We start from the raw sequence: 14,301 nt of genomic DNA on the forward strand, positions 1-14,301 counted from the left end.
CTTTTCCAGCCAGTCCATCAATGTCGTCGGCAAAACGTAGGTTTGTGATTGTTCTGCCGCCTATGCTGACTGTTCCTACATGCTCTTCCAGTGCGTCAGTCATTATTTTTTCTAAGAAGATGTTGAAGAGTGTTGGGGAGAGTAGACAGCCTTGTCTCACTCCGACTGTGGTTCTGAACCAGTCCCCGATGCTATTGTTGAGGTAGACGGCGCTGGTGGCTTTGTCATAGAGGTGCTGTATCAGTCTGATCAGGTTGGCGTTGATGTTGTACAGATTCATGGTAGCCCACAAAGCTGCATGCCAGACCATGTCAAATGCCTTCTTAAAATCAATGAAGACGTGGTAGAGGTCTTGTTGGTGTTGATGGTACCTCTCACATAGCAACCTCAAGTTGAAGATTTGTTCAGTTGTGCTCCTTCCTGGTCTGAAACCTGCCTGTTCTTCAGCAATGATGTTTTCTGCTTGTGGTTTCAGTCTGTTAAGCAGGATCTTCAACATGACTTTGCTGGGATGACTAATCAGGCTGATGGTGCGGTAGTTTTGACACTGCTGGAGATTGCCCTTTTTGGGAAGGGTGATGATCAGTGATTGTGTCCACGGTGTGGGCCATTCCCCTGTTTGCCAGATCTTGTTGCAGATTTTCAGTAGCACATCTATCATAACTTCACCCCCTGCTTGGACCAGTTCTGATGGGATGTTGTCCACTCCTGCCAATTTCCCTTTTTTCAGCAATGCTATTGCTGCCTCTATTTCTTTCACGGAGTATGGGGTGATTACTGTTATCAGTGGCTGGTGGAACATTCAGTATTGCTGGATCACCTGTGGTCTGTATGTTGTATAGCTCTGAGCAGTATTCTGTCCATCGTTTTAGGATGTCTTGTTCTTCTGTTAGACATTTTCCATCCTTGGTCTGGATGTTGGACATAGTTCTACCTTGCCTTGTGTTGGTAAGTTCTTTCACAACTTGGTAGGCTTTCTTGCTGTTGTTTCTTGTCAGGTTTTCCTCTATGTCCTGGCATTTTTTCTTCAATCCAATTCTCCCTTGCCTTCTTCATGCTTCTCTTGATTTCGGTGTTAACTGCTTTGTACTGTTTTGCCCCTTCTTCTTCATTCTTTTTCTTTTTCAGGTCTCTACGTTTGTCACACAGCTGTAGGATGTCGTCCGTGACCCAGGGCTTTTTGATGCGTTGTTTTCCAAGAGTTGTTTGGGCTGTTTCAGTTACAGCTGCGTTGAAGTTGCTTACGAGTGTATCCAGGTCGGCGTCATCTGCATCGAGAGTGATGAGTGGCGCGAATTTCCCACCAATCATGGCTTGGAATGCCTCTTGTACTTCAGGATCTTTCAATTTTTCCAGGTCGAACTTCAGTCTTGAGAAGCTTTGTTTCTTTGTTTTCTTCAGTTGGAGTTTGAAGGTCATCATTACCAAGTCGTGGTCACTTGCAATGTCAGCTCCTGGGAAACTTCTTGTCTTGGCAATGTTCACGCTAGACTGGAAACGCTTCTTTACCATGATGTAGTCTATTTGGTTGTGGTGATCTCCTCCAGGGCTGTGCCATGTCCATCTTCTGGATGCTTTGTGTGGTCCAAATGTGTTTGTTATCTTCAGGTTGTTGAAGCAGGCAAATTCCAGGAGTCTCAAACCTCTTTCATTTGTAGCGTTGTTACCATATCGTCCACATGTGCCCTTCCAGGTGTTGTAGGAGTCTTCTCCGATCTTGGCGTTCCAGTCACCTTGTACTACTATGATGTCTTTCTTTGGTGTCTGATCAAGGGTTTCTTGTAGTTGTTCGTAGAACTCCTCAACTTCATCATCGGTGTGATCAGATGTTGGAGCATATGCTTGTATGATGGTGATGTTGAATGGGGATGCCCTCAGGTGGATGGTAGTGAGCCTGCTGGATATTGGTTGGCAGCCCATGACAGTGTTAACAGTATGAGCTTTACCTAAATCTATACTGTCAGTGTACTTTCACTAAATCAGCTTAAATTTAACCACTTTATCTACACTATTCAAATGTATTAGAAATGTCATTTGATGTCAATGTTTGGTCTTCACACATATGCATTATCTTATGTTGTTGCTTATCCCAAACCCAGTGGTAGTTTTTCCATGTAATATGTATACATGTGCTTTACTATTCACTTGCATTCCTGACATGTACTTAATGACCTTTGTTTACTTGTGTCTTATCAGTGCACTGTTTTCTCTTCATTTTTGACTCACTTGTGTAAACAAGTTTAACCCGGTGTTCGGTTGTCTGTCTGTGTGTGTGTGTGTGTGTGTGTGTGTGTGTGTGTGTGTGCATGGTAAACTTTAACATTTTTTCTGCAAATTTGGCATAAAAATAGGAAAAATTCAGTTTTTTCCAGTCATCTTGTTTAAAACAATATTACACCTCTGGGATGGGCACAAAAAAGGAAAGAAAAAAAAGAAGCCAAATTATATGCAAACTGAATTTACTGTTATATTTATATTTTTTTAGTCTCTAAACTTGGCACTTTGATCAGATATTCTGACACAACAACAAGAGCAGTCATTTTTATCATTTTTTGTTCAAACAGGAACTTCTTTTGCTAAACATGGAAGTTATATTTCTGGTGCATGCCTTTGCTGCAGATAGTAAAAACGGGAAATTAATCTGAAATTAATGCTATGGGAGTTAATTTGCTTTTAAACTGATCTTTCTCATCTTACACATTACATTTTGAAATTATACTCAATACATAAAAAGCTTGTGTGTTTTACTCTCAGTGTACAGGGCTTTCACTATGTTCATTCGCCCAAGTGGTCTTTTTCGGAAAATACTAAAATCAATACTAGGAGTGGGCTTTATAGATCTATTGGCTAAGCCCTGAAGATCATGGGCAAAAATTAATTGCGTACACATATTTATACATATTCAAAGCACGTGCTCATATTCCTAACGAACGCGAAAGTCGCCATTTTGTTTCAAGTTGTTGACCTGCCTGTTTGATCCTATATTCAATCGACAACACATGATAACATGTGATGGAACGTTGAAGAAGGAGACCATTAAATATTTATTCAAAGAAAAGATTTGTGAACGTCTCATCACCTACTGGATTATGCCCCAAACTGTCAACAAAATCAGTTGGAATTCACAGTTAAAAATAATAAACCTTGAGAGTTAATACCCTTGATGAAACGTAAAACTTTCCAGTCTTGACTTAGTCTCAAAATGAAGTCATTTTCACTTCAAACGACGTTTAGAAGTAATAAAAATAATACTAATAATAATGGTATTTATATGAATCTTGTGCATAGACAAATCTGAGCTTTTGCACCAGTCATTCTCACGCACGCATAACTCTAAAACTGGAGAAATTGAAGACAAGGAAGAGACGGGGAACGGAGGCTATTTTGGGAAGAGGTGGGTTTTAAGGCCAGACTTGAATGAGCTGAGTGTGGAGACTTGACGAAGCAAAAGAGGAAGTTCATTCCAATTGCAAGGTCCACAGACAGAGAAAGAACAGCGGCCAACAGTCGAGAGTTTGAATCCGGGTATGGGTAAACAGAGTGGATCCGAAGCTGCTTGTAGTGAGCGAGATGGAGTGTCACAGAGATAGGAAGGGGCTGATTTGTGAATACTTTTGTAGCATAGAGTGCTGATCTTGTACTTTATTCTGTGTGAGACAGGGAGCCAGTGGAGATGTTGCAAAAGAGGAGTGATGTGATCAGATCTTTTCTTTCTGAGGATGAGTCAGGCAGCAGAGTTCTGTATGCGCTGAAGGGACTGAATGGATGAAGCAGGCAAACCAGACAATAGAGAGTTACAGTAGTCAAGGCGAGAGAGAATGAGAGAAACGACAAGTCTAGATGTTGCGTTAATGGACAGATATTTCCGGATGGAACTGATGCGCCGCAGTTGACAGTAACAGGATTGACATGTCTGACTGATAAATTTTTGCATGGACAGTGTGTTGTCAAGGACAACGCCGAGGTTCCTGACTGAACTGGAAAGAGGGATGGATGTACTGCCAAGTTTGATTGTGTCAGTTGTGATGGAAGAGAATTTTTGTTTAGTTCCTATGATCATTGCTTCAGTTTTGTCTGCATTCAATTGTAACTTATTTATTTAGAGTCATCCAATTTTGAATATCCAGGAAGCAGTTGGATGTTTCTTGCAAGAGCAATGACAGTTTTTCAGGTGTATCACTCTTCTGGAGTTAAGTGTCATCAGCATAAGAATGATGACTGACATTGTGCCAGTTGATAATTTCAGTGAGAGGAGCAGTGTACAGCATGAAGATAATTTCAGCGAGAGTAGCAGTGTACACTGTGAAGAGCACTGGGCCTAAAACAGATCCCTGTGGGACTCCATGTTCAATTTTAATGGGTTCAGACTGGAAATTATCAACAATGACAGATTGGAATCGATCAGTGAGATAAGATTTGAACCAGTTTTGAACAGTGCCGTTGATACCTAATGTAAAATAAAGACGGGAAAGAAGGATTGAATGGTCTATCGTGTCAAAGGCGGCTGACAAGTCAAGAAGAATGAGAAGGGAGATCTGTCCTGAGTCGGATGCTAGCAGTAGGTTATTCAGGATGTGGAGGAGAGTGGTTTCGGTGCTGTGCTAGGCATGATAGGCAGACTGAAAGGGGTGGATGAGATTGTTGAAACAAAGGTGATTGTTGAGCTGCTTCAGGACAGCTTTTTCAAGGAGTTTGGACAGGAATGGAAGATTAGAAACTGGTAGATAGTTTTTAAAAATGTTTGCGTCAAGGTTGGATTTCTTCATAAGAGGCAGTTTTGAAAGTGGATGGAAACGTTCCAGTGAGAAGGGATGAGTTGACAATGTTGGTGATTGTGGGGAGAAGCTGTAAGACATGCTGGGAAAAGACAGAGGCTGGTATAGGATCAAACTCACAGGATTTTATTGTCATTTCTTTCAGAATTTCACGGACTTCTGTTTCACTTAATGGATTAAAGGAATGGGGAGGAGTGCTGTTGAATTGAGGATCAGGATGAGTAGGTTGGAAAGGCATTTGGTCTAAGATGGTACGAATATTCTGGACTTCGTCAAAAAAGAAAGAGGAGAAGACATTGGGGAGTTCAGATAAAGTGTTGGCAGAAGGAAGAGGAGTTCTTTTTTGCAGTACCGAGAAGATTTGACATGATAGAGTAAAGAGATTTGGTGGATGTGGCATCGAGAACTTGAGAAGAAAAGAAGTTTGTCTTCGCTGATGAGATCATATGTTTGACTTTATTTATTTGTTTTCGGAAGATTTGATTGTGGACTTTCAGTTTTGTTAATCGCCATCACCGTTCCAATTGGCGACGTTTGCGTTTTGCAAGTTGAATGTCTTGTGTGTACCACGGGGCAGAAGGTCTATCAGGGAGCATGCGGGTAGTGGGAGGTGCATGTCCATCCAGCAGTTGAGAGCGGACAGTGTTGTAATGTGCAGAGACTTTAGTGCGGGAAGAAATTTTGGAAAGGCGTTCAGCAGCTTGAGAAAAAAAAAGTGTTAATGTTGATGGATTTCAGGTTGCGACGAGTAACGGATTTTTTGGTTCTGGTAGGTTTTGAAATATCAAGCAAGAACATGACAGCAGAATGGTCGGAAGAGAGTTCGTCAGTTACAGTCACTGACGCAATCATGGCATCAGAGTCACGTGTGATGAGCCAGTCCAGCGTAGGGCCAGATCTGTGTGTTGGTTCTGTAACAAGCTGAGAGAGAGAATGATTGGACAGAGATAGACACAGGCATTTGACATCAGTGGAAGTTTGGTTGTCGAAATGAAAACTGAAGTCTCCAACGATGTTAAGTTTGCCAGAATGAAGGTTGTAGTAATCAAGTAATGTTCGGAACTCATCGTGAAACAGAGAAGACGTTAGGTTGTTTTTATGACTTGGAAGAGGACGATAGAGACAACAGAAGATGACTGAGTGACCAGGAACACTGAGAGTGACTTCAAGCATTTCAAAAGTGTCATGTGGAAAGGCATGGTTATGGGAGAAGGAAATGGAAGACTCCCAAGATATTTCTATAGACGATGGCGATGCTACCTCCATGAGACAGTCGAGGTAGTGACTTGGTTTTATATCCAGCGGGGGTCAGTTGTTTAATTTTGGGTTCGTGACCTTGTGATTTGATCATGAAGACCACTACAACAGGCAGGAACAACGGTATACAGTGGACACTCTGGACACAGCTGGACGATCTCGACTTCGCTGGCGCTCCTGTCACACAACCACAGCCAGATGCAGGACAAGACCACTTGCCTGGAGACCACGTCAGCCAGGACAGGGCTCAAGATCAACAAGAAGAAGACTGAGCTGATGAAGATCAACACCACTGCCAACACACCAGTTACAGTCGATGGAGAGCCCATCAGGGAGGTGGAGTCTTTCGTCTACTTGGGAAGCGTGGTTGACTGACAGAGAGGCACGGACCGAGACGTCACAGCCAGAATCGGCAAGGCAAAAACAGCTTTCATCATGCTCAAGAACATCTGGGCATCAGGAGCAATCAGTATGAAAACCAAACTCCGCATCTTCAACTCCAATGTGAAGTCAATTCTGCTCTATGGATGCGAGACATGGCGGACAACACAGACGATGCAGCAGAAGATTCAGACATTCTTCAACACCTGTCTGAGGTGCATCTACAAGATCCGATGGCAGGAGAAGATCCGAAACGAAGATCTGTGGGAGCGAGTGGGACAGGAACCAGTGGCCAAGCAGATACTATGGAGGAAGTGGGGCTGGATTGAACACACCCTCAGGAAGCCAGTGTCCAGCATCACACGCCAAGCCCTGACCTGGAACCCGCAGGGAAAGAGGAAGAGAGGCCGGCCTCGCAACAGCTGGAGGCAAGATACCGAGGCAGAGCTGAAGCAGCAAGGGACTAAGTGGACTGGAATGGCCAGAACAGCCCAGAACAGAGTGCAATGGTGAGGGGTCGTCGATGGCCTATGCTCCACCAGGAGCGATGGGCAAAATGAATGAAATGAATGACCTTGTAATTTCAACCAGGTTTTGGTGAGAAATATGATATCAAATTCTTTTTCAAAAATATAATCAGAAATATAGTCAGTCTTTTGATCAGGGCAGACAGATTGAGCATTGAACAGGCAGGCATGAAAGAGGTCAGAGGCATGATGAGAGAAATTTAATGGTGAAGCAGGTGAGTCAGACAGACAGGCAACGGAAGGAGACGATGGTGACTGAGCAGTGGAGGATAGTGGGAAGGCAGAGAAAGGTCCGAGAGTTGAGACAGGTGTGGAAGGGGTAGAAAACAGACCAGATCGAGCCAATCACGGGAGATAACCACATTTTGGAAAAGTGTCAGAGAGGACAGTGTCACAGAAAGTAAAGGAGTCATCTTGAACATGAATGTTGTCAGTGACAGTCACAGCAACAGCAGGGCTGACATCGAGACAGGACGATCAGTGCTGGGGACAGAGGTCCACAAACGGCGAAGTCTGCCCGCTCTGGTTTCTCTTTTTGTCTTTGCTCTGCCGATGCCCAGGCCGATGATGGGCTGCGTTGTGTCATCGTGTCGTCGGAATTGTTTATGCCATGATATATTTGACAGCAACGCTTTGATGAAATTGACGTTTACCATGGTGACAGTAGCAGTGCGAGAGCAGAGGTCGGATGGTAAGAGAGGACTGGGCACGTGAAAAACGGAGAGTATCGTTGACAGGACGAAGATGGTCGCTGATGAGATAACGAGGGTAGGGTGAGTAGCATTCATTTATGTCAGTTTGAAATTTGAAACACTGATATGATGAATATTATTTATCAAATTGTTCTAAAAAGCAAATAAAAATGATAAAACTGTTCCGACCAAATATGTCCTGGAAAAACGACGCACACACACATGTAAAAAATGTCCAGATTAAAACAAGGAAACCACAGATTCGACACAAAAAGGCAGAGGCCAACACAGTGCAGCCAGTGGGCGCAAGGGCAGGTTACTCTCTTGTACTTGTACTTGGCTCTACATGTTATTAGTTTATAAAATACTCAATTTTCATATCAACTTTAAAACTACAAAACTATAATTAGCATAAATGAGAAATTGAATCAACGTGTCATACATTCCTGGAGGGTGTAACTAAACTTGTACATCTATCTAGATCCAGAGAAACAGCTAAATGTTGCAGTGTGATTGCAGCGATAGCCTTTACCACGGACTTAAAAAGAATTTTTAATTGCCCTTAAAGTTTTTTGGAATGCCCAAGACACACCAGAATAATATGATTTAAACAGCGTACTCATTGCGAATACCGCAATCAATTTATCGCCCTTAAAAAAAACATGTTTAAGTATTAATTTTTTGAACGTCAGTTTCTTCCCACCCGAACAAGCGGGGTTCGAATCTGCCGTCATGAATTTTTTCTTTTCTTTTTTTCTTTTTTTTTTTTAACCTGAAGCTTTATAATAACAAACACACAACACATTTTAATGATTATATATTTTTTTTAAAGTGTATCACAAGTGAGTCTTGAAGGCCTTGCCTCTCTTGTCTCTTTATCTTCTCATAACTATTGTAAATAAAACAATAGAAAAACCCTTTTGTGACTGGCTATCTATATGTCTATGGGCCTGCGCATGGATATTTTCTATCCTTTAATATAGTAAATCATTATCAGTTCTTTTGTCCCCTTATCATAATAAACCACTTGGCTACATTTGAAATCCTTCATATACCTCATATGCAAAAGCAACCGCATTTTCCCATGTACACTTACCTGTTCTGTAACCACCTAGATTTGATGGGAGTATGTGCCTCTATTCAAGATCACTTGCAAGTTTCCTGGCTATTACGCATTCCATGAGCTTTCCAGCAGTGTTTTGCATGATTAGGATTCGGTAGCTGCTTACCTGACAATGGTCCTTTCCTGGTTTGGTATGGGTTTTAAGAAGCTGTGTGTCCAGTCCTCTGACACATGTTCATTGTGGAAACTGTTTTGATAGAGATTGAAAAGTTTGCTTCTTTCTTTCGGATCCTTTTTCTTCATTTGTCTTTAGCTTGGTTCCATCAGTATTTAACATATCTGGGGTTGTTGCTGAGCACGTTTTCCATTCCATGCCACGATAAAATTGCCAAAACTTGTGTCGTAACTGAATGCCTCGCAAAACTGTTTCCACTTGTCATTTTTGGCCTCTTGAGCAATGACTTCAAACTGTTTTGTTTTTTCTTTCATTTTTGTTTGAATTTCTTTGTCAGGAAAAGGCTTTGTTCTTTCTTTTTGCCAAAGTTTGACAGCCGCATGTTTTGTTGGTTTTTTTTTGTTTTTTTGTTTTGTTGTTGTTTTTTGTTTTGTTTTTTTTGTTTTGTTTTGTTTTTATCGAGGCGCTATGTGTGTCAGTATTCCGTGTTTTCAAACTGATATGGATTACGCGGTTTCAAACAGGGTTTATCTGATGGTTTCTCATGTAGACTGAAAGCAACCGGAAGGTGATCACTGCCTTGGTGTGGAAGCATCTCCGCATTCATTCCTGCTCTGAATTTTGAAGATGTTAGAACGATGTCGATCACACTGTCACTGTCCCCTTGTCTTGTTTGAAGGCGAGTTGGGGTTGTGGTTGTTAATGGGCTAAGAAGAATTACCGTCAACATGTTGCAATGTGTCCCAAACGATGGCAAAGTCATTTTTCTTTACAGCGAACTTGAATGTGTTTTGAATAATCGAGATACATTGAAATAACATGATTTTATCAGTGGTATCGCTTCGAATAGAGTGTTCAATTTGTGGCCGCGCTGAACAAGAAAGTTCAAATAATATTTTTGGACAATTTAGGCGGCTTGCGCTTTGGCCCCAGGGAAAGACATTATGCTTCCAACTTTAACAATTGGGAATCAAATCTCCTCCCGTACCTTTCTTTCAGGTTCATAACTTTTTATTTATTTATTTTATTTTATTTTATTTTTTTATACTACAGAACACATGGTAATCCTCCGGCCCCTACCGTTACAGTAATTTTCTAGAACTGTTTTTGTTTCACACTTTTTGTCCTTCACTGTTAACAAACGCGGATCAAATATCCTACCGCATCCCTTCAGTTTGTGTGTGTGTGTTTTTTTGTTGTTGTTGTTCAGATTAATAATCTTTTTAACACAGAGCACATGGTAATCCTTCCATGTCAATGCTCTAATTTTCCAGAACTGTTTTTGTTACACACTTTTTTGTCCTTTACTGCTTTCAATAATCACTCTTTTATTTCTTCCACCAGTCTTTTCCTTTATTCATATATATTTTTTGGTATCTCCTTCTCCCTTAAATTGATCAATCAAACATGTGTTTACGTATTTATCATGAAATACAGCTTAATTATGTTCATCCACCTCTCTCCCCCTCTCTCTATCTCTCTCCGTCTGTCTTATATATATATGACTCTGCGTTTATATGCGTCAGAACCCTATAGCTCTGTAAATGCCAAATCAATAAATCTGTCAGTGTCAGTGTTTGTTTGTTTTTATGTGTGTGGAGAGGGAGAGGGGGGTCTCTGTGTGTGTTTGTGGGGGAGGGCGGTGAAAATATGAATTTCAGTATGTTATATTGAGTAACAACTGTTTTATTTAAAAAAAAAATTTTTTTAATTTATTTATTTTAAGAATTAACACCAAGCCATCCGAAAAAAAAGGAAGAAAGAAAGTAAATCTGAAAAGTGGAGGGGGGCCGGGGGCCGGGGGCCGGGGGGGGGGGGGGGCGGAGATATACACATGTATACATGCAAGAATAGCATGATAATGAAACACAGAGCTGCATTTAACACACGCACATCTGTACGCACATGGTCGTACACGAACCCAACCAACCCCATTTCACAAACACATGTTCCCCCATATAACACAAGTACACTGCCACCGCAAGCATGTACAAAACATTATACAAGTGATAAAAAGAAGCAGTTCACCAACAGATAGATACCAGTATTACTGTCCACAGACTAGGCTACTGTTACTCTTTGTATGTGTCTGTATTTAGTGCCGGGTAAAAAAAATCAAATAAGTTTTAGTTCTCCTGGATACAAGTAGATAAAAAAAAAAAAAAAGATCTACATATCATCCTAAATTTCTACTTGCCCTCGTAAAATGAAGAAACAGTTGATCATCAGTAGCGGAGTGCTAGCCCAGTGGTAACGCGTCCGCATTGGAAGACCGAGAATCTGAGCGCACTCGGCTGGCTCGAATCCCACAGTCGCTAGTATTTCCTCGATCACCCTCCACTAGACCTTGAGTGGTGGTTTGGACGCAAGTCATTCGGATGAGACAATAAACCGAGATCCCGTGTGCAGCCCGCACTTAGTGCACGTAAAAAAAATCCACGGCAACAAAAGGCCGGGTTGTCAATAACAATTTTCTGCAGAAAAATCAACTTCGATAGAAAAACAAAAAAGAAGTGCAGGCAGAAAAAAGGGGGTGTCGCTCTCTCTGTGGGGAGAGCAGCCCGAATTTCACATAGAGAAATCTGTTGTGACGTGTTTCACAATATACAATACAATACAATACAATACAATACAATAAAAGTAACTACCGTTAGTGCAATTATATGTCAGCAGACAAATCATTCCACAGAAATTTGCAAGTGATAATTTGTCCAACAAAGCAGGATCCATCTCCAGAAGAGGAAGGCTGATGAACACCAGACCATCAGGGTTATGTTCTCTCCGCCCATAGCTAGGGAGTTGTCTCGGGCCGTCTGGCAGTTTTCCCAGACACAGTTCATAGGGAAATGTCAGGCTGTGGATCAGTCCTTGTTGTATATGCTGCCAAGGAACTGTTCAGGGAGGGGAAGACAAAAAAAACAAAACAAACAAACAAACAAAAAAACAAACAAAAAAAACCCCCGTTAGACTGAAACATTATAAAGTGGACAAGAAAATCATTTGCAAAGACCGCTTTGAGACAAAGCGACAGACCTAAAGGAATCTGGTGAACAGTTCCCCGGATGAATCTGCACAGTTCTTCTGCATGGTACTCCACCGACACTTCAGAGTTGAGGGAGGGAGAAGATGTAAGGGCAAGTGTTAGAACGTGGTCGGCGACATATTGCTGACAGCTCTTAACTAGGCTCACGTGACAAAGTATTTCAGACAAAACTTCTTCGCCTGAGAGGCAGAAAATAGGAGTGGATCTGTCGTTTCTGCGCTGACACTTTGTATTCATATAACAGGTTTTGTCTCAGTGAGACTGATTTGTTTGAGCCTTGTTATAGCTGCGTTTGGTTTATCCTTTTGAAAGATGACAAATAGGACTATTCTATATTATCGCTCTTTTCTGTATGCCGTCACTGGTTGTGATTCCACATCATGGCTTTTTGGGCCTGGAGAATCGATGGCTTTGAGGTAAATGACCAATCACAATTTCTGGAAGCTTGGGCACTCTTTTGTCCTTCATTTCCCCTGACGGCATTGTTGACCTTCCTGGAGTGCATTTTCTGTCTGATCTACGATAATGGAATCGTCTACGAGTTCAATGGATTTGTGTCAAATGGTAGAGTTATATATGGCAGCAGAGCAAGCCAAATGCATAAACGTTTTTGCACAATTCCATTACCATTTGACTGCTAATAAGCTTTTCGCTACTGAAAATTAGGCGCAGAATGTTTCTTGCTTTCCACATGACCATCTTGAGAAAATTTTTATAATACCGAGAAACAAGAGAGGCAAGGCCTTCAGGACTCACTTGTGACACACTTTAAAAAAATCTAATCGTTGAAATGTGTTCTGTAAATTGTTATCATGGAGCTTCGGGTTAAAAAAAAAAATCAAAAACAAAAACAAAAAACCCTGATGGCAGATTAGAACCCCGCGTGTTCAGGTGAGAAGAAACTGTCTTACCCAATACACTATCGTGGCTCCTTAACTGACGTTCAAAAATTTAATATTTAAACATGCTTTTTTAAGGGCGATAAATCCATTGCGTTATTCGCAGTGAGAACGCTGTTTAAATCATATTATTCTGGTGTTTCTTGGTCATTCAAAAAATCTTAAAGGGCAATAAAGAATTCTTTTTAACCAGATTTGCATCCCTCAGACTCTCAGGAAGGCAGTTGTGTTGTTAGGTCACGATATTCCGATGTCAGGGCATCTCGGGGCCAAGAAGACCAAGGAACGTGTATTTGCTTCATTCTACTGGCCAGGTATGTGTGCAGACATTTCACAGTACTGCCAATCATGTCCCCAACGCACTGTAAAGAAAAGAGTTCCCAGAGTGTACCAAATAAGGAAGCTATTTACAAGTGTTAAGAAACGTACAGTTGAGCCGATCAAGGGCAATATCGCCAAGCGGCTCGGTTACTCTACAGGCACACCAGCTAACGCCAGTCAGGTTTTCTGCCCACTGAGTCCATTCTTGGAGGAGGCGAGGTTGCTGCTAGGTTCCTCGGGTACTTTTAAGGCAAGTAAGGCTTATGCTGAGTATTCCTCTATGTACATAGGTAGCTGCTATACATTATTAGTCCGTGACTTATTATTATTATTTTTTTATTATTATTATTTCATATATATATATATATATATATATATATATATATATATACATATATATATATATATATATATATTTAAACCAGGGTTTAATCTTGTGAGGGGGTATTGTCACGGACAACATAATGGTTCCACTGTTTGTGTTCTTTTTGCGTTTACGGAGGGCCGGGGGTTCGAATCCGTCTCATCCCCTCTTTCTTCTCTCATGGCAGGCGAAGTTGGCGGAGGCTGGTGGGTCGCTGGATAATTTTTAGAGGCGGGTGTGTTGCTTATGTGCGTGCACGATGTTTTCATCGTGCGTGTTCCCCTTGGTGGCTGGGCGTTCGAGCGTGGAGAGAGATCGTGTTGTTGTGTCATGTTTTCTATGTTTCATAAGTGTCTCGTGCAACCGAAAAAAAATACATAGGAAACCGAGTGAGCAGAGTGAGCGGAGTTCTAGTACTTCCAATGCTCCTCGCCGATTTTCCCTATCTTCACTCGAAGGGAGTCAGTCCTTGGAGAAGGACGGTGATGGAACCAGCGGTCAGCGGCTGCGATTCGTTCTACCCTCTGTAAACGACTTCATGTCCGCCAGATGGGATTGTTCTTCGTTTCTCTGTTTCTGTGTAAGTACCCGTTTGTTCATCTCAGTACAGAACACTGTGCGTTGGCCAGTGGGTGGTTTTTGCCCGCAGGTTTGTCCCGTCAGTGACGGTCTCCACAGTTGACAGCATCGTGGTCTTGGGTTCTGCCTGTCTCCGTTCCAGTCGTGGTGCAACGTCACGTCGCTCTAGACCACCCGCCTCTCGGTGCCGGCGACGGATCCTCTGAGGGCTCTGCTGACATTCCT

The sequence above is a fragment of the Babylonia areolata genome, chromosome 3 (genome assembly GCF_041734735.1).
Source record: "Babylonia areolata isolate BAREFJ2019XMU chromosome 3, ASM4173473v1, whole genome shotgun sequence".
Taxonomy (NCBI): domain Eukaryota; kingdom Metazoa; phylum Mollusca; class Gastropoda; order Neogastropoda; family Buccinidae; genus Babylonia; species Babylonia areolata.